The following is a 25,464-nucleotide window of genomic DNA, read 5'->3' as shown; positions in this document are numbered from 1 at the left end:
GAGGCTCTCAGAAAAAAGAGACAACATTCATTGATTTGATTCATATGCCAGCTTTCTTCAGTCATGCTACTAAAGATGGCTTATAGCGGGATGTTTCCTATTCAGTTTCTGCCTGGATCCAGACTTCCACAACCCGGTAGGGTTGTTGCAGCATGTGCCCTCCAGCTGCATCCTGGAATGTGACCTTTCACTGCAAGGAGCTCCTCTGCCAAATTTCATTCAGACTGAAGAAAGTACTTAGGATTTATAGGCAAATGGAACATGACATGTATCCCAGTCTAATTTCCCTGGTGTTCCAAAACAACTGAAGTGACATTCTCAGAGAGTCCATCCTTCACCCAAGGGCAGCAACAAATGACTTATAGGTAGGGTGATTAACATGTGGAATTCACTGCCACAGGAGGTGGTGGCGTCCACAAGCATAGCCACCTTCAAGAAGGGGTTAGATAAAAATATGGAGCAGAGGTCCATCAGTGGCTATTAGCCACAGTGTGTGTGTGTATATATATATATATATATATTTGGCCGCTGTGTGACACAGAATGTTGGACTGGATGGGCCATTGGCCTGATCTAACATGGCTTCTCTTATGTTCTTATGTTCTTAGGTACAGGGATGCTTCCTTTGTCTCCCTCCCCGTCCCCATTTAGTTCCATATGGAGACCAAGACAGTAATGATTGTGGGTTTTATTAGATACTGGGAGCTTTGTTCCAGTATCTCCAGGATGAGATATCCCGACCTGAAGGTGGGAGGGGTGTTGCAAAGAAAAGAGCGAGAACTGGGATATAAGGACTCAGGGGTCTCCATTCCTGCTTCTATCTGGTGAAGTGAGTTTTGGCTGTCGAAGGCTCATAGCCCTCATATCTTGTTGGTAAGGTGCTACTGGACTGGAATCTAGATTTTCTGCTGCAGACCCACATGACTCTGAAACTATCTGCCTGTTAGTGTGAGACTGCAGCAGAGTAAAGGGTGTGTTTTAATTTGCACTCACAAGTAGAAACACTGCATCAATGACTTTGTGCCTTAGAAATCCTTTGAACACACAGGGACATGCAAAGTAGCCTTATACCTTAGCAGACCATTATTCTGATTGGCAGTGGCTCTCTGGTCTTTTGTATCAGCTGCTACCCGATGGATCATGGCTCAGTGGCAAATCATCTATGTGGCATGAAGAATGTCCCAGGTACAATCCCCTGTGTCTCCAGTTAAAAGGAACGAGTAGCAGGTGATGTCTTCCTGAGACCCTGGAGACCTGGCAACAGTCTAAGTGGACAATATTGACTTTGATAGACCAAGGGGTAACTGGAAAAGCCAAGAACTGAGGCTTGCTACATATGAAGCAGGTGCCTTCCCACTAAGCCACAAGCTCACTGCTTTCTGTGGCATATGCAGGTAAAGGCCCTGTGAAATATTTGTCATGGAAAAGTTTCCCTCAGAGAAGGAAGTCTGAAAACTAGCAACCTAGGTTTAATTTCCAAAAATTGGTGCAAAAATGTGGCAGCATGGCTGTTTACTGGATTGCCTTTATAGGCAAGCAGTTGACTGATGCTGTGCAACTTCCACTGGTTACCAATTGAGTACTGGATCCGCTTCAAGGTTCTAGTACTGATATTCAAAGCCTTGTGTGACCTGGAACCAACATACCTGTGGAACCACCTCTCCCCATATGAGCCCTGAAGACTGCTACGATCTGCTAACCAACATCTTTTGGCCATCCCTGACCCAAAGGGCATCCAACGTGCCTCAACCAGGGTCAGGGATTTTTCAGCCCTGGCCCCAACCTGGTGGAATCAGCTTCCTGTGGAGATCTGGGCCCTGCTGGATTTACTACCATTCCATAGGGCCTGCAAGACGGAACTATTCCACCAGGCCTTCGGTTGAGGCAAGCGGGCATCCTTCCTCTACTGCCTATACCATCTATTGTCTTCCCCTACAATGACTTATCATCTGATTATTATACTTGGGCTGATACTTAATCTGCAATATGTGCCTGCTCTGCCTATGTTATATTTGTGCTGTTTGATTTTATATTATTATTTTATTGTTGGATTTTAACTGTTTTTATTTTGTATGTAATCTGCCCTGAACTCGTTATGGGAAAAGGCAGAATATAAATCTACCTAAATAAATAAATAACTCTCCAATCATAATATCCCCAAACACCCATGCATTGGGTATAGCAGAGTGCTGTACATGGCTTACTTAAGTGGCTTCTATGTAATGCATCTCAGTGTGCATGTAGAGGCAGGGCTTTCTTTTTTAGCAGGAACGCACAGGAACAGAGTTCCAGCTGGCTTGATGTCAGGGTGTGTGGCCTGTTTAAGAATATAAGAACACAAGAGAAGCCATGTTAGATCAGGCCAATGGCCCATCCATTCCAACACTTTGTGTCACATAGTGGCCACAAAAAAACAACAACAACCAAGTGACATCAGGAGGTTCACAAGTGGGGCTAGAAGTCCTTCCACTGTGCCCCCCCCCCCAAGCACCAAGAATACAGAGCATCACTGCCCAAGACAGAGAGTTCCAACGATACACTGCGGCTAATAACCACTGATGAACCTCTGCTCCACAGATTTATCCAATCCCCACTTGAAGCTGGCTATGCTTGTAGCCGCCACCACCTCCTGTGGCAGTGAATTCCATGTGTCAATCACCCTTTGGGTGAAGAAGTACTTCCTTTTATCCATTCTAACCCGACTGCTCAGCAATTTAACCCGACTGCTCAGCAAGGTTGATGTAGTGGTTAAGTGTGTGGATCTGGGAGAACCGGGTTTGAGTCCCCATTCCTCCGCTTGCAGCTGCTGGAATAGCCTTAGCTATTGTGGGAGTTGTCCTTGAAAAGGCAGCTGCTGTGAGAGCCCTCTCAGCCCCACCCACCTCACAGGGTGTCTGTTGTAGGGGGAGAAGATATAGCAGATTGTAAGCTGCTCTGAGTCTCTGATTCATAGAAAAGGGTGGGGTATAAATCTGCAGTCATCATCGTCATCATCGTCTTCTTCTTCTATGCAAATGAGTTTCTGCTGGGATTTTTCTACAAAAAAGTCCTGTGCAAAACAATGATGACATCGGGGGTGTGACATAATATACAAATAAGTTCCTGCTAGTTTTTTTTTTTTTTAACAAAAGACTGCTGCCTCTTCTGAAGCAGGGGGTGGCATTTGCCAGCTCCCCTCACCATCTCCTCAAAGGAAGCACAAGGCTGGGGAAAACCAATTGGCGCTCACCGCGGGAGTGCTGGCCAATGAGATGTTGGCTCATCAGCCAGGTCTGGTGTCAGCCAGACAAAAATGCCCTTTGTAGAGATATAACATGATTTGAGGAAGAAGAAGTAGAGATTGGATTTATATCCTGCCCTCACTCCCCAAAGGAGTATCAGAGTGGCTTACAATCTCCTTTCCCTTCCCCTCCTAACAACAAACACCCTGTGAGGTAGGTGGGGCTGAGAGAGCTTTGACAGAACCTGCTCTTTACAGAACAGCCTCTGACAGAGTTATGACTGACCCAAGGTCATTCCAGCAGTTGCATGTGAAGGGAGTGGGGAATCAAATCTGGTTCTCCAAGATAAGAGTCCACACACTTAACCACCACACCAAACTGGTTTTGGGAGTATTATACAACATATAAGCAAAATGCAACAATAATGAGAATAACAGAACAGGCCCTCTCATCGAATAGTAACTGGTTAAGCAACCTGGAATCATAGGTTGAAGTAGAAGGATAGCCCATGTAGGTAAGTAATGGGTTCCCCAGGTACCTGTATTAGGCTGGGTGTTATTTAATCTTCTGTAGTCAGAGGTGAGTAGTAAGTTGCCATGCTTGCAGACAATACTAAACTATTTGTGATATTGAAAACCAAAGAAAGTTGTGAACTATGGCAAGAGGATATTTCCAGATCAGGTGAGCGGGCAATAAGGTTGGTAGATCAGGTTAATTATGAGTTAGTGATATTCAATATAAATGAGGTTCAATATATGTACACTGGGGTAAAATATCTTAACTCATTGATGGGATCTGAACTGGAAGTTACTGATCTGGAAAAAGATTTTAGAGTTGTGATAGATGAACAAGTTGTCTCACTGTACAGCAGCAGTGACAAAGACAAATTCTATGGTGGGAATTATTGTCAGAACTTGTAACTTTCCTGTGTGCTGTTAACCTGACTGACTCCATATTGTAACCAGATACTAACCCAGTGTACCCTGCTGTAGGCCACTAACCAAAATCCTTATGCATTTCAAACAAACTGTGCTCATTGGAGGGTGACAGATAGCCTCTGGTCAACATCTGCAGGTGCCCCTTTGAAGCCAGGCCGGCCAGGCTTTCTCAGCAGGACTCCATCCTCCCTCACTGATAACAGACCCTGAGAAACAGACAGTTGTCTCTGGCCGTGTGAAAGATCGTTTTATTGTTGTTGCCATAACCGCATAAAATGTAACTAATGCTAGCTTTCGGTATCAGTGTTATCCTGTACCTTCAGCCTTGTAGTTCTCAATAAACGCCTATACTTTTGTAACGAAGTCCTGGGCCTCGATTGAAGTTCTTCCAGTTCTGACAATTATTAGGAAAGGGAATTAAAATAAAGTGACCAGTATTTTAGAGGTGACCAAATTTGGGGTTTTTTTTAAATAGTTCTAGTCACCCCATCTCAAGAGAGATGTTGCAGAGCTTGGAACACCTTCCCTGTGAGAGCTATATGAAGTTACTTAATAGAGGTTTATAATATTTATACAATTATGCATGATTTGGCAAGGTAGATAGAATCCAACAGAGCTGACAGGCAGTAGATTCAGAACAGATAAATTACTGATTTGCAAAATACATAATTAACTTGTGGAACTCACTGCTATAGGATGTAGTGATGGCCACTAAAATAAGTGGCTTTAAAGGGGGATTTGATACATTCAAGAAGGATTGGACCTTCCAATAGTTATTCATTATGATGGCTAAATTGAACTTTCATGTTCAGTATATCTCTGAAAGGTAAGTGCTCAGTGGTATAAAGATAGGGAAATGTTGGTTTTTGCTGGGGCATTTGTTGATGACTGTAGGAAGCAGGATGGTGGTCTAGATAGGTGTGGTCCAGAAGGATTCTTCTTATGACCTTATATAATACCACCCATCCACCCCTTTCAAACACAGAAATATATTTAACACAGAGGGATACTTTATTACTCATTTGCATACCACAATAGTTTGTAGGAAGGAAAGACTTTTAAAGAGTTCACATTAGAGATTATTTTCTTGTTCTTCAGCTGATAATGCAGTTTGTCAGACTGGCATTCAAGGAAGAAATGAAGATTCTCCAAGTAGAGCTGCAGTGAGCATCTGTCACCTCTTTGCTAAAAGAAAATGAGATCTTGAATTAGCATTCAGAAGTGTTCAGTTTAAACATCTTCTCTCTGTGTGTGCCTGTAAAACAATTTCTTTGACAGCCCTTACATCGTAAGACCAGGACTTTTTTTTGTAGAAAAAGCCCAGCAGGAATTTATTTGCATATTAGGCCACACCCTCTGATGCCAAGCCAGCCAGAATAGTGTTCCTGTGAGTTCCTGCTAAAAAAAAGCCCTGTTCTTTTGCAGCTCTCTAGCTGAATCATTCTAGGGTCAATTCTTACATCACAGAAATAATGCAGTTATCACCCTTGCACTGTCTCTTCCTCTACTAATCAAATCTGGTTTGAATTTGCAATATGATGTTGCTGTGGTTTATGATTTGCCTGCTGCCAGTGCCCTCTGATTTGTTCCTCACATATGATCTCTGGTGTTCAACCATCACTTTAGTGGTAGGCAATGATGTCTCAAGAGAAGCATACCATGGGTGTAAAATAATTAAAGCAGGGGTAATATATAATTATATATGGGAGATGTGGTTCTCAGAAAGCCTCATCTGTATATATCATTCTATCATCCTAAAGATGATCAGTATTCCTGAAACTCAAAGTGGAAGTGTTAGAAGTACTGCTTGAACTGCACACTGAACTGGGGTGAGGGAAACCTGCAAACCTGTGTGACTTGAGATACACAGTTTCCTCTCATCTCAGTTTCATAGCCTTTCAAAATTAGTCTGTTATGTTCAGACTGACTTTTGCCTACCCCTCCCCCCATGGCTTCTTTCAGTCATTACAGTTTTGGCACTTAAACTGTGCATTACTGAGTGGGTAGGGGTTTGTGCTACTTGCATATTCACCATTCTCTGTCAGTGGGGCAATGCATATATTTTCTACTCAAATATCTAAATTTATCTGTGTGTACCGAAGCTTGCGGGGGGGGGGGGGGGGAGGGGAGTGTGCTTTGTCCTATTGAAGCAAAATAGTAGTTTGAGTTATGAGTGGTTTGAGTCTCAAAACTGTGATGACTGAAAAGGGCTCAGACAACTCTAGATCTGCACCTCCCTGTTTGGATGGCTGTAGATTTGATGCCCTCTCTGCATAGGCTGTTCCATATATTATAAAAATGCTCAGAGCATGGTCAGAAACAAATTATCACTACTATTGCTCCTGTAGCATGTGGTGGCACTACTGCTGAAATCTTAGCAAAAAAAGAAAAGTTGGTTTAACCCGCATGAATGCGGCCCCTTCCCACCCACGCCGCTTTATGGTGGCTTAGGGCGGGGGCCGTTTTTGCCTCCCCAGATGGAGTAGAGGCAAACGACTTCCCTCATCCGGGGATGTCGGGGGGGGGGGGGGGCGTGGATCGGGGCTTCTTAAGCCCGGACACGCCTCCTGTGGCGCAGTTTGTCCGGGCTTTTTTCGGAGCAGCAGTCTTCATCTGCGCTCTGAGAGAGTTGGGGACCGTCAATCATTGTGCAGTTTGACTTTGGGCCTGGCGCGTGGCTTTTGGGGGTGGTGGTTCAGTGCTCCCCCCCCCCACCCTCCCTAGTCTCTCTGATGGCCTCCTTACCTGTGGGGACATGGTGTTTTTTCTTCCCGCTCACTGGGAAGGGTGGGAGGGATGGAAGCTGTGCGGGGAGGTGAGATCCTGTCCAGTTCTTAGTTGAGTGTGCCTGTTAGCCCCAGCTGAGTAGCCTTGCGAGACAGAGAGACACGGAGCTTGAACTGGTCTCAAGCCAGGGCCGGTGGGGTGTAGTGGTTAAGTGACTGGACTCTAATCAGGGAGAGGTGGGTTTGATTCCTACTCGCCCACAGACCTTTCCATCTTCCTTGGCTGTTTTACTCTCCTTTGGTAGGGTGAAACCCCCCCCCCCCCATTTTGAAGGAGTTGCTCTCTGGGGACAGTTATGGGTCCCAAAAAGGGACAGGGGGGTGCCAAAGGCAAACAGCCTCTTAAAGGAGTTAGAAGGCGCACACCACAGCCACGCCCTGGGGAAGAGGATGAGGCGCGCACTAGGCATGCCATAATTGAGCATTTGAGTGTTTGGCTTGCACCCTGTTACGTCTGGGTTAGCGAAAAGCGTAAGGCGGCAAGGACCTCAACCAGGGCTTTTGAGCAGGAGGTTCTGGCTCATCTCTCTTCTTTACAGGACATGGCCGCTCGGACTGATCCAGCTGGTAGGCCGTGTCGGGAGCTGGTGGATGACAACTCTGAGTCGGAAGGGGAGGGCATTTCTCCAGATAGGGCAGGCCCATCTAGGCTTGTTGGCATTCCAGCTCCAGTGGTGTTGGCGGTTAATGTTGAAGACCCTGATGGTAAGTGGGGAAATCAAGGTAACAGTGGTGGTTGGCCCTGGGGTGGTCGGGACTCCGCCTACATGCCGGGTCTGTCTAGCTCCATGACAATATTTGGTCCTGGTAGCACGGGTGGGTCCTCCGGCCTCTCAAGCGGTCCTGGGGCTTGGATATCGACTTCTCATGGTCATCCTTGGGGCACCTCTCAGGTATCTTCATCGGCAGCCGTGCCCTCTACTTCACAGGGGGTTTGGACACAACAGTTAACAGGCGGGACATTGCCATGGGGTCAACAGCCTTATGGTCATTGGCCTGTGGGGTGGCCTGCCGCCCAATGGGGCGGGTGGGGCCTGGCCCCGACACCTTATGGCTCAGTACCCTTTCAGTCCCGACCCTTTGGGGACACGGCAATGCCGCTGGGTGACCATTTGACGGTTGCTACCAGGGAGAAGATTCTGCGTGGAGAGAACGTGGATGTTTTTAGCCTTGTTTATAGGGAGCTCGAGAAGAAGGATAAGGATGAGCTGGATGAGAAGGACAAAGAGAAGCTCAAGCAGAGGAAGGTTGATAGGAACTGGGCCAATTGGTTGCCCGGATTTTTGATATACGCAGGTGTGATAGCACAGACGCAGCCTTTACGGGCCGCTCCGCTGTTTCAATACTGTGATATCATTTACAAGGCTTATACAGACTTTTCTGGCACTGCTTGGCTACAGTATGACGAGGAGTTCCGTATGAGGGCGGCGTTGAATCCCGCCATTCCTTGGGACCAGATTAACCAACAGCTGTGGCAGCAGCTGATGTCTCCAGCTAAGCCCAATAGTGGGAATAGGTCAGACAGTGGGCATTTGGTTAGCAAACAGGCTGGTTTAGTTGGTCCCCACGTAGCAGCAGGGCAGCCGGTTCAACCCTGACTGCTGTGCTGGGAATACACATCACAGGGCATTTGTAACAGGAAAATGTGCAAGTATAAGCACGAGTGCCCACTGTGTGGGCGTGCAGAAAATCCAAGCCCAGGTCAGGGGGGAAGCGGCCAGGTGGGGGTAGCGGTTCCCAGTGAGCTAACAAAGGGACCCAGCCCCATCAGGCTGAAGGTACTTAATGAGCTTTTAGCTGATTACCCCACGGCTGTGAATAGAAAGTATCTTTCAGATGGTTTTCTTTTTGGGTTTCATATTCCATTTCAGGGCCCTAGGGGCCCTTGTATGGCAAAAAAATTATGTTCACTCCAAGGGATGGAGCAGGTGGTTTGTGACAAGATAGGTAGGGAATGTCCGGAGGGCCGAGTTTTGGGCGCATTTGATAGTCCATCTGTCCCTAACTTAAAGGTATCCCCTTTGGGTGTGGTGCCAAAGAAAGCGCCGGGGGAGTTCTGGCTTATTCACCACTTGTCTTTCCCAAAAGGAGGGTCGGTGAATGATGCCATTCCTGATTATTTGTGTTAGGTTCATTATACCTATATATACCTAATACCTAATATATAGGTTCGGAGTTGCGGGGTAGGCGCCGAAATGGCGAAGAGTGACATCAAGTCAGCATTTCGCCTTCTTCCGGTGTACCCCAGTGACTTTGAGCTTTTGGGGTTTATGTTCGAGGGCAAATATTACATGGATAGGGCTTTGCCCATGGGCTGCTCTATATTATGTGCTGCCTTCGAGCGTTTTAGCTCCTTTTTGTAATGGGCCCTGCGTAGGAAGGCGGGCTCCGCCAATTCTGTTCACTATCTGGATGATTTTTTGTTCATGGGAGCGGGAGGGTCCGGTCAGTGTGCCCTAATGCTCCATTCATTTTTGCAGCTGGCAGAGGACTTGGGAGTCCCGCTAGATCACGAGAAGACCGAGGGCCCTTCACAGGTTTTGACCTTTTTAGGTATTGAATTGGACACAGTGAGGCAAGCTTCACGGCTTCCTACTGAGAAGGTCCAGGCACTGTGGTTGAAGTTAGCCGCTTTGACGGGTAAGCGCAAGATTTCATTGCTGGAGCTCCAGCAGATTGTGGGCCATCTTAACTTTGCATGCAAAGTGGTGGCTCCCGGTAGCGCTTTTTTACAGCGACTTTGCGACGCCATGGGTGGGTTACGTTTGCCCCATCACCGGATTAGGATTAGCCGAGGCATGTGTCAAGATTTTGAGGTCTGGGAGCAGTTTTTGTCATTTAACGGCGTTTCATTTTGTCTTGAAGATATGAGGATTGAGGCTGATCTTCAGATTACTTCCGATGCAGCTGGTTCTGTGGGGTTTGAGGTCTACTTCCACGGCCACTGGTGCGCGGAAAGTTGGCCTAGTGAGTGGTTGACGAGCGAACTTTTCCGTAACCTTACATTTTTTGAGGTTTTCCCAATAGTGATGGCGGTTCAGCTATGGGGGGATGAGTTGGCCAATCATGTTGTGCATTTTTAGTGCGACAACATGGCTGTGGTTCACGTTATCAACACTCTGACTTACAAATCTGTTTCTGTTATGGGCCTTGTTAGGGCTTTCATGTTACGTTGTCTGTGACTGAACATTTTATTTCTTCCTAAGCACGTCCCAGGTGTTTGCAACGAAGTGGCGGATGCTCTGTTTCACCGGCAGATGGAGCGGTTTCGGCAGCTTGCACCAGAGGCCAACCACTGGCCAGCACGGATGCCACCGGAAATGTGGCGGCTTGGAGAGTTGAAGCTGACCGGGCAATGCAGTTAGCCCTGGCACCCAGTACCAGGAGGGCTTATACTCGGTCCATCAAGCAGTTTCAAGTTTTTAGGGAGCAGGTAGGGTTGGGCTCGCAGTGGCTCATTCCAGCTCAGCACCTCATGCAGTTCTGCGTCCATTTAAAAGGTAAGGGGCTTGTGGTTAAATCTATAAGGGCAAAGTTGGCAGCATTGTCATTCGACAGCAAGATTAAAGGCTTTGCAGATACCACGGGCGATTTTCAGCTGTGCAAGATGCTAGAGGGTTGGGCACGTGAGCAAGGCCCCTGGCCAGATACTAGGCGCCACTTCTCTCCTTCAGTTTTAAGGGGCTTGCATGCGGTAAGTCCACGTTTGAGGCTTTACTGTTTCATGCTGTGGCTTTAACAGCCTTCTTTGGGGCACTCAGAGTTAGCAAGCTAGTGCTTAGCTTGCGCCATGATTCCTCCGGTCAAGCCCTTCAGTCGGGGGATGTTAAATTTGAGGGCGACCAGGTATCCATTAGGGTACGAAGGTCCAAGACTGATCAAAAGCAGAAAGGTATTGTGATCACCTTGGGCCAGTGTCATGAGCAGGGCATTTGCCCGGTGTCTGCATTGAAGCAGTACGTTGCCGTTCGGGGTGATGAGTTGGGCCCCCTTTTTTGTCATGTTGACAGGTCACTGTTGACCAAGTTCCAGTTTTGGTCAATCACCTCCAGGGCCCTGGATAAACTGGGGTTGGGAGGGGTCAGATTCAGTAGCCATTCTTTTCGAATTGGAATGGCTTCTATAGCTGCTGCTATTGGGTATCCGGGGCCAATTATTCAGCTTATAAAAGTTATGTTCGCCCATTGGATGCCTGATTGGGGCTGTATGGGTGATTGTGTTACCATTGTTTTGTCAATTGGTGTTTTTTCTGTTTCTTGGGTACTTTGGCGCAGCCTGAGCGGCGCAGGATTTTGATCGCTGGCCACAGCATGGTGTTTTGGGCGGCCCACCAGCTCAATGTTCACCAATTGGATCCCAGTTGGGGCTCAGTGAGTGGGCCATGGTTGAGTGGCAGGGCCAGCGTGGCCTGCGATGGGCCAGGCTCCTGCCACTCTTATTTCAGGGGAGGAACGGTCCTCCACCACATATTTTGGTCATCCACCTCGGTGGCAATGACCTGGGTTTGCTGAAAGGGAGGGCCCTTTCACTGCAGGCCATTGAGGACCTGCAAGTTATACGGAGCAGGTGGCCCCTGGTGCTGATTGTGTGGTTCACCATTCTTCCTCGCAGAGTCTGGAGGGCTGCATGGGATCCAGCTGGGATCAAAAGAGCCAGGCGCAAGGCCAACAGGGCAATTAAGAAGGTGCTTTGCTTGGGCCTGGGCATTTATTTGCCGCACCCCGTGATAAGGGTCGAGGTGGCGGACCTGTATTGGCAGGACGGTGTTCACCTGTTCGTGAAGGGTAACAGGGCCTTTTTGCATGAACTGCGGCTGGGGCTTCGTTTGGCTTTAGGCCAACCAGTGGGCGCAATTGCCTAAGCTGAGGCTTGGCATTGTGGTGGCAGGAGTTTTATTGGCTAGATAGGTAACCGGTGAGCACCCTCGGTTTATTCCCTGTTGCAGGGAATGTGGCGGGATGGAACGGCAGATGGGCTGTACGGCTCTTTGCTCGCATGCCCGCTATAGGGTTCCCTTCTCTGGCAGGCTGCTCTGGAATACGGCGCCTGGCCAGTTGAGGGTATTCCTGGCCTTTGCCGGCCTGGCATTAGCTGGTATCAATTGGCTATTGCCGGGGGCTGGGTGGCTCGCCCCACCAGACAGGGAAGGGTCTGGGGTTTCCCTTGGCCTGTCCGGCTAGTTAGGTTGCCCCATGCTGTGTTATGTTCAATAAAGTTGCACTGTTTTGTTTACCCATATACTTTGTTTGTCTCTTTCTTCCGACTGGGGGGGGCAAAGAAGATTTTGTCGCTCAAGCTGCCATCTTTCTTTCTCCCTGTACCTGAAATAACCCCCTTGTCTCTTTCTGCCCTATTTCATTCTGGCCTTACCAAAACCATCCAAGGAGCAGGTCTCATCTACTCCTCTGCCTTGGCTAGACACAGAAACAGAGAGGTTTTTCTAAGCAATAAAGGGATAAGAACATAAGAACATAAGAGAAGCCATGTTAGATCAGGCCAATGGCCCATCCAGTCCAACATTCTGTGTCACACAGCGGCCAAATATATATATATATGTATATATATATATATATATATATATATATATATATATATATATATATATATATATATATATATATATACACACACACACATACACACTGTGGCTAATAGCCACTGATGGACCTCTGCTCCATATTTTTATCTAACCCCCTCTTGAAGGTGGCCATGCTTGTGGCCGCCACCACCTCCTGTGGCAGTGAATTCCACATGTTAATCACCCTTTGGGTGAAGAAGTACTTCCTTTTATCCGTTTTAACCTGTCTGCTCAGCAATTTCATCGAATGCCCACGAGTTCTCGTATTGTGAGAAAGGGAGAAAAGTACTTCTTTCTCTACTTTCTCCATCCCATGCATTATCTTGTAAACCTCTATCATGTCACCCCTCAGTCGACGTTTCTCCAAGCTAAAGAGCCCTAAGCGTTTCAACCTTTCTTCATAGGGAAGGTGTTCCAGCCCTTTAATCATTCTAGTTGCCCTTTTCTGAACTTTCTCCAATGCTATAATATCCTTTCTGAGGTGCGGCGACCAGAACTGCACACAGTACTCCAAATGAGACCGCACCATCGATTTATGCAGGGGCATTATGATACTGGCTGATTTGTTTTCAATTCCCTTCCTAATAATTCCCAGCATGGCGTTGGCCTTTTTTATTGCAAACGCACACTGCCTTGACATTTTCAGTGAATTATCTACCACGACCCCAAGATCTCTCTCTTGGTCAGTCTCTGCCAGTTCACACCCCATCAACTTGTATTTGTAGCTGGGATTCTTGGCCCCAATGTGCATTACTTTGCACTTGGCCACATTGAACCGCATCTGCCACGTTGACGCCCACTCACCCAGCCTCAACAGATCCCTTTGGAGTTCCTCACAATCCTCTCTGGTTCTCACCACCCTGAACAATTTAGTGTCATCCGCAAATTAGGCCACTTCACTGCTCACTCCCAACTCTAAATCATTTATGAACAAGTTAAAGAGCATGGGACCCAGTACCGAGCCCTGCGGCACCCCACTGCTTACCGTCCTCCACTGCGAAGACTGCCCATTTATACTCACTCTCTGCTTCCTATTACTCAGCCAGTTTTTGATCCACAAGAGGACCTGTCCTTTTACTCCATGACTCTCAAGCTTTCTAAGGAGCCTTTGATGAGGAACTTTATCAAAAGCTTTCTGGAAGTCAAGGTAAACAACATCTATTGGGCACATTCAAAACTTTTGTCACCTCAATCTGACTCAGGTCTTTCAACACCCCTTCCAATATTAGTGGTTCTGGGGCGGGCAAACACTTCTCATCTTCCACGGTGAAGACGGAGGCAAAAAATGCATTCAGCTTCTCAGCCATTTCCCCATCCTCCTTCAGTAATCCTTTTACCCCATGGTCATCCAAGGGCCCCACTGCTTCCCTGGCTGGTTTCCTACTTCTAATATATTTGAAGAAATTTTTATTGTTGGTCTTTATGTTTTTTGCAATATGCTCCTCATAGTCCCTTTTTGCCTGCCTGATCACAGTCTTGCATTTGATTTGCCACTGCCTGTGTTCCCTTTTATTAATCTCACTTGGACTGGTTTTCCACCGCTTAAAGGAGTCCTTCTTACCTTTTACAGCTTCCATTACTTTGTTTTTTAACCATGCTGGCCTCTTCTTATACCTGTTTGTGCCTTTCCTAACTTGTGGTATGTATTTTATCTGAGCTTCTAGGATTATAGTTTTAAATAGTCTCCAAGCTTCCCCAAGGGTTTTGACCGTATTTACCTTTCCTTTCAGTTTCCTCCTCACATGCCTCCTCATCTCAGAGAATTTACCCCTTTTAAAGTTAAATGTGGTTGTGGCGGTCTTTTTGGGCAACTCCCTATTTATACAAACGGTGAAATCAATAACATTATGGTCACTGTTCCCAAGCGGCGCAATCACTTTTACGTCTTTCACTAAGCAAAGGATGGCAAAGGAATTATGCCGCATGGCCTGCAAGATCTCCACTTGCCCAGGATCAATCAGGTTTTGCAGAGTTTGTGGCTCTCTAAAAGCTTTTAAAATTGTTTGTCTAGAACCAATAGTGGGACAAAAGAACTTTATGACATACCCTGGCAGAGTTACTTTGATCACACCAGCTCCATCAAGGCTTCCCTTGCTCTTACAGTTTGCAGCAATTAAAATTCTTGTCACAGCTTCCAACGTTTTTCATACCAGAAGGACATGAAAACAGGACACAGTACCCCATGATTTCACCACATGAATCAGCATTGTTGATTGTAGCAAAATCTGTAAACACATAGAAAAACAGGACAGCTGAGCAAATAAGCAGAGATACATTGCTATAACTAATATTTAACATTTCTATAAAGGTTGCAAAATTATTTCACAGTGCAGTATTTTTTTTTGCTTGCACATTCTTGAGTGGATCTAGCCATCTTTTCTGCAGACAAGAAGGAAGGATCAGCCAAAATGACTGATCAGCCTTTGATCAGCCAAATGACTCTGCTTGGACTCATAGAATCTGCAGGGACAAAAGCCATGCAGTAAGTAGGAGAACACTGGGCAGGACTGAACAGAAAAGCGGGCAGGACTGAACAGAAATAATAATAATAATAATAATAATAATAATAATAATAATAATAATAATAATAATAATAATAATAATAATAATAACAACAACAACAACAACAACAACAACAACAACTTTATTTTTATATCCCACCCTCCCCCGCCGAAGCGGGCTCAGGGCGGCTAACAGACATGGAAATCCCATGAATCATATAAAACAATGTAAACAATTTTAATATATCAATTATATAATAAATTAATTTAAAATAGATAAAATATATAAATGTGTGCTAAAATACTGTGATCATAATATCCATAAGATGGCTAGATGTGCATACGTCAGATTAATCGGGTTCCATCTCGAAGGCAAGCTGGAAAAGAAATGTTTTGCAAGCCTTGCGGAATTGGTTCAGGTCCCGCAGGGCTCGCACCATCTCTGGAAGGTGGTTCCACCAACGAGGAGCCATCACTGAGAAGGCCTGCTCCCTAGTAGCCTTCAACCTAGCATCTCTTGGCCCAGGGATTGTTAGTAAGTTCTGAGAGCTAGATCTCAGTGCTCTCTGGGACACATATGGGGAGAGGCGGTCTCTTAGGTAGGCAGGTCCTCGGCCATATAGGGCTTTAAAGGTAATAACCAGCACTTTATAGCGAACACGGTACACAACCGGCAGCCAATGCAGATCCCGCAGCCCAGGCCGCGCAGGTTCCCACCGTGGTAGTCCCTCCAGCAGCCTGGCCGCCGCGTTCTGGACTACCTGAAGCCTCCGTGTTCGGTATAAGGGCAGCCCCATGTAGAGGGCATTGCAGTAGTCTAGTCTCGAAGTGACCGTTGCGTGGATCACAGTTGCTAGGTCGCTGCGCTCCAAGAAGGGAGCCAGCTGCCTCGCCCTCTTGAGATGGAAGAAGGCGGATCTAGCAGTGGCGGCTATCTGGGCCTCCATTGATAGAGAGGATTCCAGTAGCACTCCCAGGCTCTTGACTTTGCGCACTGGTACCAGTGGCGCACTGTCAAAAGCCGGTAGGGTAATCTCCCCTCCCGGTCCGCCGCGGCCCACGCAAAGGACCTCAGTCTTCGCCGGATTCAACTTCAACCCGCTCAGCCTGAGCCAGTCAGCCACGGCTTGTAATGCCCGGTCCAAATTTATAGGGACCTCATCAGCCCGGCCGTCCATCAATAGATAGAGCTGGGTGTCATCTGCATATTGATGACAACCCAGCCCATACCTCCGTGCAATCTGGGCAAGGGGGCGCATAAAGATGTTAAACAACATCGGGGAGAGAACTGCTCCCTGGGGCACACCACAATGAAGTGGGTGCCTCTGAGACAGCTCCCCCCCAATTGCCACCCTTTGTCCCCGATCATCAAGAAAGGAGGAGAGCCACTGTAAGGCTAGCCCCTGAATTCCTGCGTCGGCGAGGCGGCGGGTCAGCAGCCAATGGTCGACCATATCGAACGCAGCCGATAGGCTGCTTGGATTCAACTCTTCCAATAATTCTGTTCAAAAAGCAGTATGTTAAGCAGATATTCACAATTTCCCATAATTATAGCTGAAGAAAGGGTTTGAATATAATGATGTTTACAGTAAAGATCTTTTAATGCATTCCACACCACTATGTACCTGTTGCCTTCTTCCAGAAAACCTGGGGATGAGAAAGAGGGGAACAAAACTGGGAAGTTGGTGGGACTGGATGAGCAGAGGGAATTGTTGTCTTGAGCCTGTAGTCTTTTAATGGCCCTGACTTTTGTATTAGGCTCCTTGTACCAATTTAAAACGTATTTTTAATCCTTGCTAGTCTTTTTGTCTTTATCACTGGTGTTGCTCACTTGCTTCCTTTTTTGAAATCCTAGATCCTTTTGGCTACTTATTGTAGAATAAATTAAATATCTCTATATTCAGGTAGACTCTGTAATTGTGGCAACAACAGACTAAATTCTGGGGGTCATACTCTTTTTGACTGTTCCAAATTTTCAGATCTAAGAGCTGAATTGATCTCTCCATTATTTAAACAGGACTTTATTTCTTCAGAATCTAAATCATCTTGGCTGCTCAGAGACAAATATAAACAAACTGCTTTGTGTGTGGTGAAATTCTGGGCAACTGTTGTTTAGTTATAAAATAACATTTGTAGTAATTTTTAGGCCCTCCTTTTGCAGGGTGAGGATTTGCTGTGTATGACCCTGGTTGTGAAAGCAGGAATCAAGAAATAAGTAAGTAAAAATTCATATACTTCATCTTGATATGCTTTTGGGGCACCATAACTTAGGCAAGTATTATTAGGGAGGGGAGGTGGGATGATATAGCTCTATCTCATCACCTAAGTAGGCTTGGTACTTGGATGGGAGATCATCAGGGAAGACTCTGAAGAGGAAAGCAAAGGCAAACCATCTCTGCTTCTCGCTTGCCTTTAAAGCCCTTTGCTGAGGTCTCTATTGGTGCGTTCACACTATGTTTTACATCCAGATTTGTGCTATTCTTACACAGTAAAAATCCGGATGCAAAACACATAATTTAGTGTAGTGTGAATGCACAAGGTCAGTTACAACTTTAGAGCGGTTACATTGTTGAATACAGGGCTTTTTTTGAGCAGGAATGCTCAGGAGCACAGTTCTGGCTGGCTTAGCATCAGGGTGTGTGTCCAAATATGCGAGTTCCTGCTTGGCTTTTTCTACAAAAACAATATTGTGTGAAACAATAGAGATATCAGGGGGCGTGGCCTACTATGCAGATGAGTTCCTGCTGGGCTTTTTCTACAACAAAGCCCTGGTTAAATATGTTATTAAACATTCAATATCCTGCTCCTCTTGCTCCTCCTCCTCCTCCTTCTCTTCTTCTTCTACTTCTACTTCTTCTTCAGCATCATCTTCTTCTTCTTCAACATATCCCACAGATTAAAGAAGGGTGACTGGACTTTCTGATGCCTATGTAGCATTTGTTTTGTTTATAGCAAGATGAGAACATAAGAACATAAGAGAAGTCATGTTGGATCAGGCCAATGGCCCATCCAGTCCAATACTCCAAGAGAAGTCATGTTGGATCAGGCCAATGGCCCATCCAGTCCAATGTCACACAGTGGCCAAAAAACCCAGGTGCCATCAGGAGGTACATCAGTGGGGCCAGGACACTAGAAGCCCTCACACTGTTGCCCTTCCCAAGCACCAAGAATACAGAGCATCACTTGCCCTGGACAGAGAGTTTCAACAATACGCTGTGGCTAACCACTGAAGGGTTTTTTCAGTGCTGTGGCTCATGGCCATTACAAAACAGTAGGCCTTCTCTAGAACTCTGCAGTAATCTATGCAGACATAAGGAAGGGAGCAAGTGGATGGAAGAATGAAATAGAAAAAGAGAATCCAATTTCAGAATTTGAAATATGAATCTTGACTTTTTAAAGTGACCTATAACTAAAACAACTACTTACCTGGATCAGGAAGGAGCATCAAGGTAAGTACAATAAAGAAAAGATAACTGGTCTTCATAGCTCAGACAAGACAAAGATTGATGTTTAGTGGGAAATTCTGATTCAATGAAAGACTCCAAGAGAGACTGAAGGAAGACTAAATTGTGTTACAAATATGTTCCAAAAATTAATTGGCCAATACATCAGGTAATCAATCATCTGGGAAGAATAGAATGTTCTTTGTACCTGGAACAGCTCTAAGTATAATAGCCGGTCCTTGGATGGAATGGTAGAACACTGCTTCCTCTCCCTGTTTCCTGAGAATCACTCATGAACAAGTCGAGTGCGAATAATGTCAGTCCTAAGATTCTTGAATACTGTGTATTTATAATTCAAGCAAATAGGCAGCATCTCTTTTGTTCTCTTTGTAATTATAATTGACCATGATTAATATTACATCAGTCTATCCTTTTTTTTTTTAATCCCACACTACCTCCAAAGAGCTCAGGGTGCCATATGTGGTTCTTCCCTCTATTTTGTGCTCACAGTAAGTCTGTGAGACAGGCCAAGATGGGTAGCCATGCTAGTCTGTCCATAGCAGCAGAAAAGAGCACAAGAGACCAGTAACACCTTAAAGGCTAACAAAAATTTGTGGCAAGGTAGGAGCTTTTGTGAGTCACTGCTCACTTCTTCTGTTACTTCAAGTGCTCCTGGATTCTTGCTCTTTTCTACAAGTCTATGAGGTAGGCTAAGGAGAGAGAATAATAGGCCCAAGGCTGCTCTGTGAGCTTTGCGGATAAATGATTACTTTAATTCTGTTCTTCTAACTTCAATGACTACATGCTGCTGCTTTATGAAGGAAGCAAAGATGCTTGCCATTACTGAAACCTTCTACAAATTGTGCCCAAGTGAGTAATTCAGCAATTTGGCTAATGAGGAAGAATGTTCTGACTCCTTCCACTTGGGAATTATAAGTTTCACTCAAAGTTAACCATGCAAAAAGCCTTCAGTTAATCATAAATGAAACACACTATTCTCAGTTTCCCAGCATCAGAAATGTCAACATTTTTTAATTCAGTGGTTTTATTTACTTAACATTGCTAGAAGAGATTAATGCTCTGTTCTGAATGATTATTTCAAATATAATATAGTGATTTATCGCTCTATCTAACAGTAAACCTGATGATCAGCAAACAGGGCCACCCACAGGCAAGGTAAAGTCTACTTTCTTTGGAAATTTCCCAGGTTTTTTTTGGGGGGGGGGGGGGAAATATGAATGTTCATTAACCAAAAGAGAAGAAAAGACTAAAGAAACATCCTGATGAGGACTAAAAGAGATAAGAAGTTGATAACAGTTGAGAATCAGAGCTAACCAGGTACCCCAGGACCATGAGTCTGGAAAGAAGGTACTTCAGCTTTTCCCACACACTTTTCCTGATTCAACAGTCCTAGGACCATTATTTTCCCCATTGGGCTGCATGTGCAAGCATCAGTGCAGCGGTAAAGTGTGGCTGACTGGGGAAGGCAATGGCAAACCACCCCATAAAAAGTCTGCCATGCAAACGTCATGATGTAACATCACCCCATGAGTTGGTAACAACTCAGTGCTTGCACGGCGGACTACCTTTACCTTTTTACCTATAGACGGTACTCTCTGTCTGAGGCAGTTATGCTCTGTATTCTTGGTGCCTGGGGGGGGGGGGGCTACAGTGGGAAGGCTTCTAATATCCTGGCCCCACTAGTGGACCTTCTGATGACACCTCTTCTCTTTTTTTTGTCACTGTGTGACAGAGTGTTGGATTGGATGGGCATTTGGCCTGACGCAGTGTGCCTTCTCTTTTATTCTTATGACTTTGTTCTCCTCTCCCTGTTCCTTCTGATGCCCTCATCCTTTCTGATACCCATGCAGCTCCTCTACAGGGAAAGGGGATCTTCCCCTTTGAAAGGTAGAGAAAGAGTGAGAACAGTTCCTTGCTCTCCACATTTCCTGTCCAGAGAGAAAATAAATTACACTGCATTGCAGAGCGGTGTTGTGAGGGGCCCTCATGGGAAGAGGGCTGTCAATGTCCCAGTGAGGTCTCCTAGAATTAGAACTGGTGTCCAGGAATTTCCTGAGCCAAAGTTGGCAACCCACATGAGAAGCAGTATTGTTAGCCAAATTGCCCTCAAAAGTGATATGGAGGAATTTAATTAGGTGGGCAAAGATGGCAAACTTGTACAGAAGTATACTCCTATGTATACAGGAGTCAGTTCTTAGGAGGACTTTAAATAACGAGGAGACTAGTAAACTAAAATAGATTTTTTTATTAGAAAACACTCAAGCATACAAGACAATGCAAGTATTCAGTATACATACAGACAAGGGTGGAATTCTAGCAAGAGCTCCTTTGCATATTAGGCCACACACCCTGATGTAACCAATCCTCCAAGAGCTTACAAGGCTCTTTTTTGTAAGCTCTTGGAGGATTGGCTACATCAGGCATGTGTGGCCTAATATGCAAAGGATCTCCTGCTAGAATTCTACCCCTGCATACAGATCTAAGAAAAATAGGTAGGGAATTGACAAGGATATTTGCATGAGCAGGATAATCAATGAGGGATGATACTAATATCTGTGAATGGTGGAAGAAAGATGACTCCTCTGCAAAAACAAAGGGGGAGGGGGTATACTCTCTTGGATGAGCAGCATCACCCACAATAAGGGACCCCAAACTGATCAAGATTTGAGGGTGACTCTGGCAGGAAGGTAGGGGTACCATCAGAGACACACCTGAATGGCCTAAAATCTGGCCTTTTATAGTCAATTTCATATCCTGATGCAGGGTCTTGTGATGAGTTACATATGATTGGTGATGGCTCCCAGGAGATAGAATTTGATGGTCGATAATGGTGCATGGAGTACAGATCATCTTTTCCACAAAGAAACTGGAGTGGTCAATTTAGGGCCAAATATTCAATATTGTAACAGCTTGGATGGGGACAATGGGAAAAAATAGAGAGCAGATGGGTTGCTATTGAGCTGAAGGTTAATCTTGATTGGTGGCAGGAAGATTCTTTTGTTTAGAGAAGAGAGTGTTGCAGCAGTCCATTGTTGACAGCTATGCCTTCACATCTGTATTTCCAAAGCATTGGCAGGACTCTGGAATGTGGTGTATCCAGGAGAGACCTTCTCTGTATGGTGGTTTGCGGGGCGAGTGGCTTCTGTCAGGGCTGCTTCTGGTATCATCTTTTTGATGACAGGGATGCAGTTGCTGTTCTGCAAAGTTGAGCAGCTTGCCAATGAAGCACAGTCAAATGTTATCTCAATGTTGCAGGCATAGGCAAGTCTCGCAATAAAAGGCACAAACATGAAAAAGCTGGGCTCTGGTCTGGTACACTGCTGTTTAGTCCATAAGAGACTAAATGCTGTTTAATCCATAAGAGACAAATGTCCATAGCTGGGTTAGTATAACAGCCAGATGACTATAGTCCATAACAGTTCAGAGCAGTTCAGTATAGCCCTAAAGAAGGGTAACTCTCTGTGCCAGAGACTGGCACAGGCAAGACATGGAATGAGACAGCAGATATCTGAGCATCTCTAATACAATGTGGTGCAACTTTTAAAAATTCAAAACCACTATATAAATGCATGATGAAGAGGAGGATGCAGTTGCTAGTGCCATGTCAGCTGCCAAATACTGTCCAGTGTCAAAGATTAAAATAAAATACAGACATGGAAAATGTGAGTAAGAGCATATGCACCAAACCAACAAGCATAGAGAATTTGAGAGGAAATTTCTTTTTGCTCTGCTGACCTACAGCTAATGCCTCTGGACTTTCCACACAATCCTGATGCTGCCAAAAGAGTTGCAACTTGGTTAGCCATGGGGTGGGGGTGGGGGTTGGAATCATTAGTTTTACAACAAAGCCAGGACAGAGGAGCACACTTGGTTCCAAGCCAGAAGGTGAGCAATCAGAATCAAAGCCTGCATTTCAGAGACCCACCTTTCTTCCACTCTTATACTTGAGCCCAGTCTGAGTCATCTGGATACCCTTCAAGTTAAACAGTAATCTAGAGAAAATCCAGAGGAAATGGCATGGCAAGAGGTAGGGTCCTCTCCTCCCCCAAGCCATGGTCCTGACCAGAATCACAGCCTCACAACACTCTTGGAGAGAGCTCTCCATGGAGACCAACACCTGGCATGGAGACAACATTTGACAAGACTTATAAGCTGCCGACCGCCACCGGCCCATCCACTGAATAGCAGGGGGGGGTATATCCCATCGCCACCGCCGTAGATGCAGCCCCGATTCGGAATGAATGGGTCCCAAACTTGACACCCCCCAAACCCAGCGCAGCCAGGGCTCTCCCGGTCACTGCCCAAAACTGGTACTTTGTGAGGGGAGGGCCATCCAAATGCCGAAACAAAGGGCCGTTGCCCTCAACCCTGAACGCAATATATTGCTCCAACGCTCTGACTGGGCATAGCTCAGCTGTAGCACATTGGCCGATCACAATGACCGTCCCCCTCTGATGTTGGTCGGTTTTCGACCGCTGCACTGTCAGCTTGACCTGCCCCCCTACAAACTTTACATCACCAACCCCCAGGGCCCGGCCTGAATGATTTGCCTTCGACTGCACCACTAGCTCACTAATCCGTAGCGCCCTGAAAAAGGCGATCAAGGAGGCCGCGTGGAACAGAGAGGCCTCAAACAAAGAGGAACACACCTCTGACCAAACCCGGTGAAGCCCTTGAAGCACTGAAGGAGATATTGGCTGCTGTGGGTCCGCCCTGGGCCCCCGCTCCCTTGACCAACCCTCCAGTATCTTTTTTATCCTAAAATCGCCAGTGCACTCGGGAAAACCCTGTGCTTTACTAACAAAAGCCAATGCCTCCCATTGCCCCTTAATGGATTTCAGTCCTAGCCCACTCTCCTTCTGGTGCACACAAAACTGAATAATGTGAGTCACCGGCACTGTCCAGCTGTCCAGGAGCCCCGCATCCTTCCTGAAAAGCCAAAACTGTAATTCTGCCCTCCCATAGGCTTTTCGGGTACTAGGTGCTAGAGCTAATTGAATTGCCCTACCGGCTTCCGCCTCCCAAGCTGCCAAAGCTCCGGTGGCATTTGTGCTGGTTGCTGGTCCGCTTCCGGAGCAAGCAGGCGAAAACGCTCCATCTGTTGACGAGATAGTGCGTCTGCCACCCCATTACAAACTCCCGGGACATGCCGGGAAAGAAATAGTATATTCAGCCGAAGGCAACGTAATGTAAAAGCTCGCACCAGGTTCATTACCGCAACAGATTTTGAAGACAAGGAATTGATAACATGTACGACAGCCATGTTGTCGCACCAAAAATGCACTGTATGGTTGGACAACTGATCACCCCAGAGCCAAAGGGCTACTACAATGGGAAAAAACTCGAGAAAGGTTAAGTCTTGGCATAACCCACTGTCAAACCATGCCTCGGGCCATTGCTCCGCACACCAGTGCCCTCTGAAGTATACTCCAAAACCTATAGCCCCGGCCGCATCCGAGGAGATTTGAAGTTCCGCTTCTATCCTCAAGTTATCACGCCAAAATGAAATTCCGTTAAAAGAACTCAAAAATTCCTCCCAAACTTCCAAATCCCCTCGCATCCTGGCCGTCACTCGCAATCTGTGGTGAGGGAGCCTCAAGGACCCCATTGCGTCACATAGGCACCGCAAAAACGCCCTACCCGGGGCTACAACTTTGCACACAAACTTACCACTCCCCCCTGCCCAGCTCCAGGAGGCCCTCCTACCTTTGTGTGCGTGACTGCAACCAAAGTTCCCTTCAGAAGATCAGACGAAGGGGGCTTTGAATCTTGAAAGCTGTTTATAACCCTAAAAATCTTGGTGGTCTCTTAAGGTGTTCCTGGACTCGGCTTGGCTCTTCTCGTGCAGAGGAACTGAGCTCTCCACCTTAAGCAACTGCTCACAACGGAATCGCTTCCAGACGCCATACCCCCCACCCCGCTTCCAGATTTTTGGAAAGCGGGGGAGAAGGGGGCTAATTCTAGGGTCCCCCGCCAGGACAGGAGGTTTGGGAATCCTATGCAGGAACTACTTGGCCAGAGCTCTGGTGGCAGCTACTTTCAAACAAGGCTGAGGTGTGGCTGGTGTCCTTGACTCTGTTTTCCTCTCCCTTTTCCTCCTGATGCCCTCATACCCATTCAGCTACTCTGCAGGGAAAGGGCCTTTGAAAGGTAGAGCAAGACTGAGAGCAGTTCCTTGCTCTCCACATTTCTTGTCCAGGGAGAAAATAAATTGCATTGCATTTCAGAGGGGTGTTGTAAGGGGCCCTCATGGAAAGAAGGCTACTAATGTCCAGGTGGGGGCTGTTTTCCTAGAATTAGAACTGGTGTCCTGGGATTTCCCTAGCCAGAATTGGCAACCCACCGAAGAAGCAGTATAGCCCATAAAGGGGGATGGTTGTGCTAGAGACTGGCAGGCAAGGCATGGAATGAGACAGCAGATATCTGAGCATCTCTAATATTACTAACACAGGTTTCTGTAAGCAATACAATGCAGTGTAATATTAAAAAGCACTATATAAATGGATGATGGCGATGGCAATGATCCAATTGCTAGTGCCATTTTCATTTCAGCTGCTGAATAATGTCCAATGCCAAAGACTAAAATAAAATACAGACATGGAGCATGTATGTAAGAGCATATGTGCCAACATTCATGAAGAATTTGAGAGGAAATTTCTTTTTGCTCTACTGACCTACAGCTAATGTCTCTGGACTCTCCGCACAATCCTGATGCTGCCCAAAGAGTTGCAACTTGGTTAGTCATGGGCGGCGGGGGGGGGGGGGTGGGGTGCGGGAATCATTAACTGTTCATTAGGTGAGTAGGCTTTGTGACAAAGCCAGGACAGAGGAACACAAATGACTCTAAGGCAAAAGGTCGAGCAACCCGGATCAAGGCCTGCATTGCAGAGACCCACCTTCCTTCTGCTCTGATATTCAAGCCTTTATGGAAAGCAGCCCAATCTGAGTCATCTGAATTCCTTTCAAGTTAAACAGTA

At 46.3% G+C, this 25,464-nt stretch overlaps 1 long non-coding RNA gene across 1 annotated transcript in view; it reads right to left on the bottom strand.

The window, feature by feature from the left end:
• LOC132579465 (uncharacterized) overlaps window positions 1-14,703 on the bottom strand; it is a 56,622-nt gene extending 41,919 nt beyond the window's left edge. The window contains exons 1-2 of the long non-coding RNA XR_009555972.1: window positions 14,624-14,703; window positions 5,279-5,343 (exon numbers count right to left, since the gene is read on the bottom strand). This is a non-coding gene — a long non-coding RNA (uncharacterized LOC132579465). The remainder of the gene's footprint in view (window positions 1-5,278; window positions 5,344-14,623) is intronic.
• Between the last annotated feature and the right edge of the window lie 10,761 nt (window positions 14,704-25,464).

The sequence above is a fragment of the Heteronotia binoei genome, chromosome 1 (assembly GCF_032191835.1).
Source record: "Heteronotia binoei isolate CCM8104 ecotype False Entrance Well chromosome 1, APGP_CSIRO_Hbin_v1, whole genome shotgun sequence".
Classification (NCBI taxonomy): domain Eukaryota; kingdom Metazoa; phylum Chordata; class Lepidosauria; order Squamata; family Gekkonidae; genus Heteronotia; species Heteronotia binoei.
Note: the sequence above shows the minus strand (reverse complement) of the source record. Positions and strands in the feature narration are given on the sequence as shown.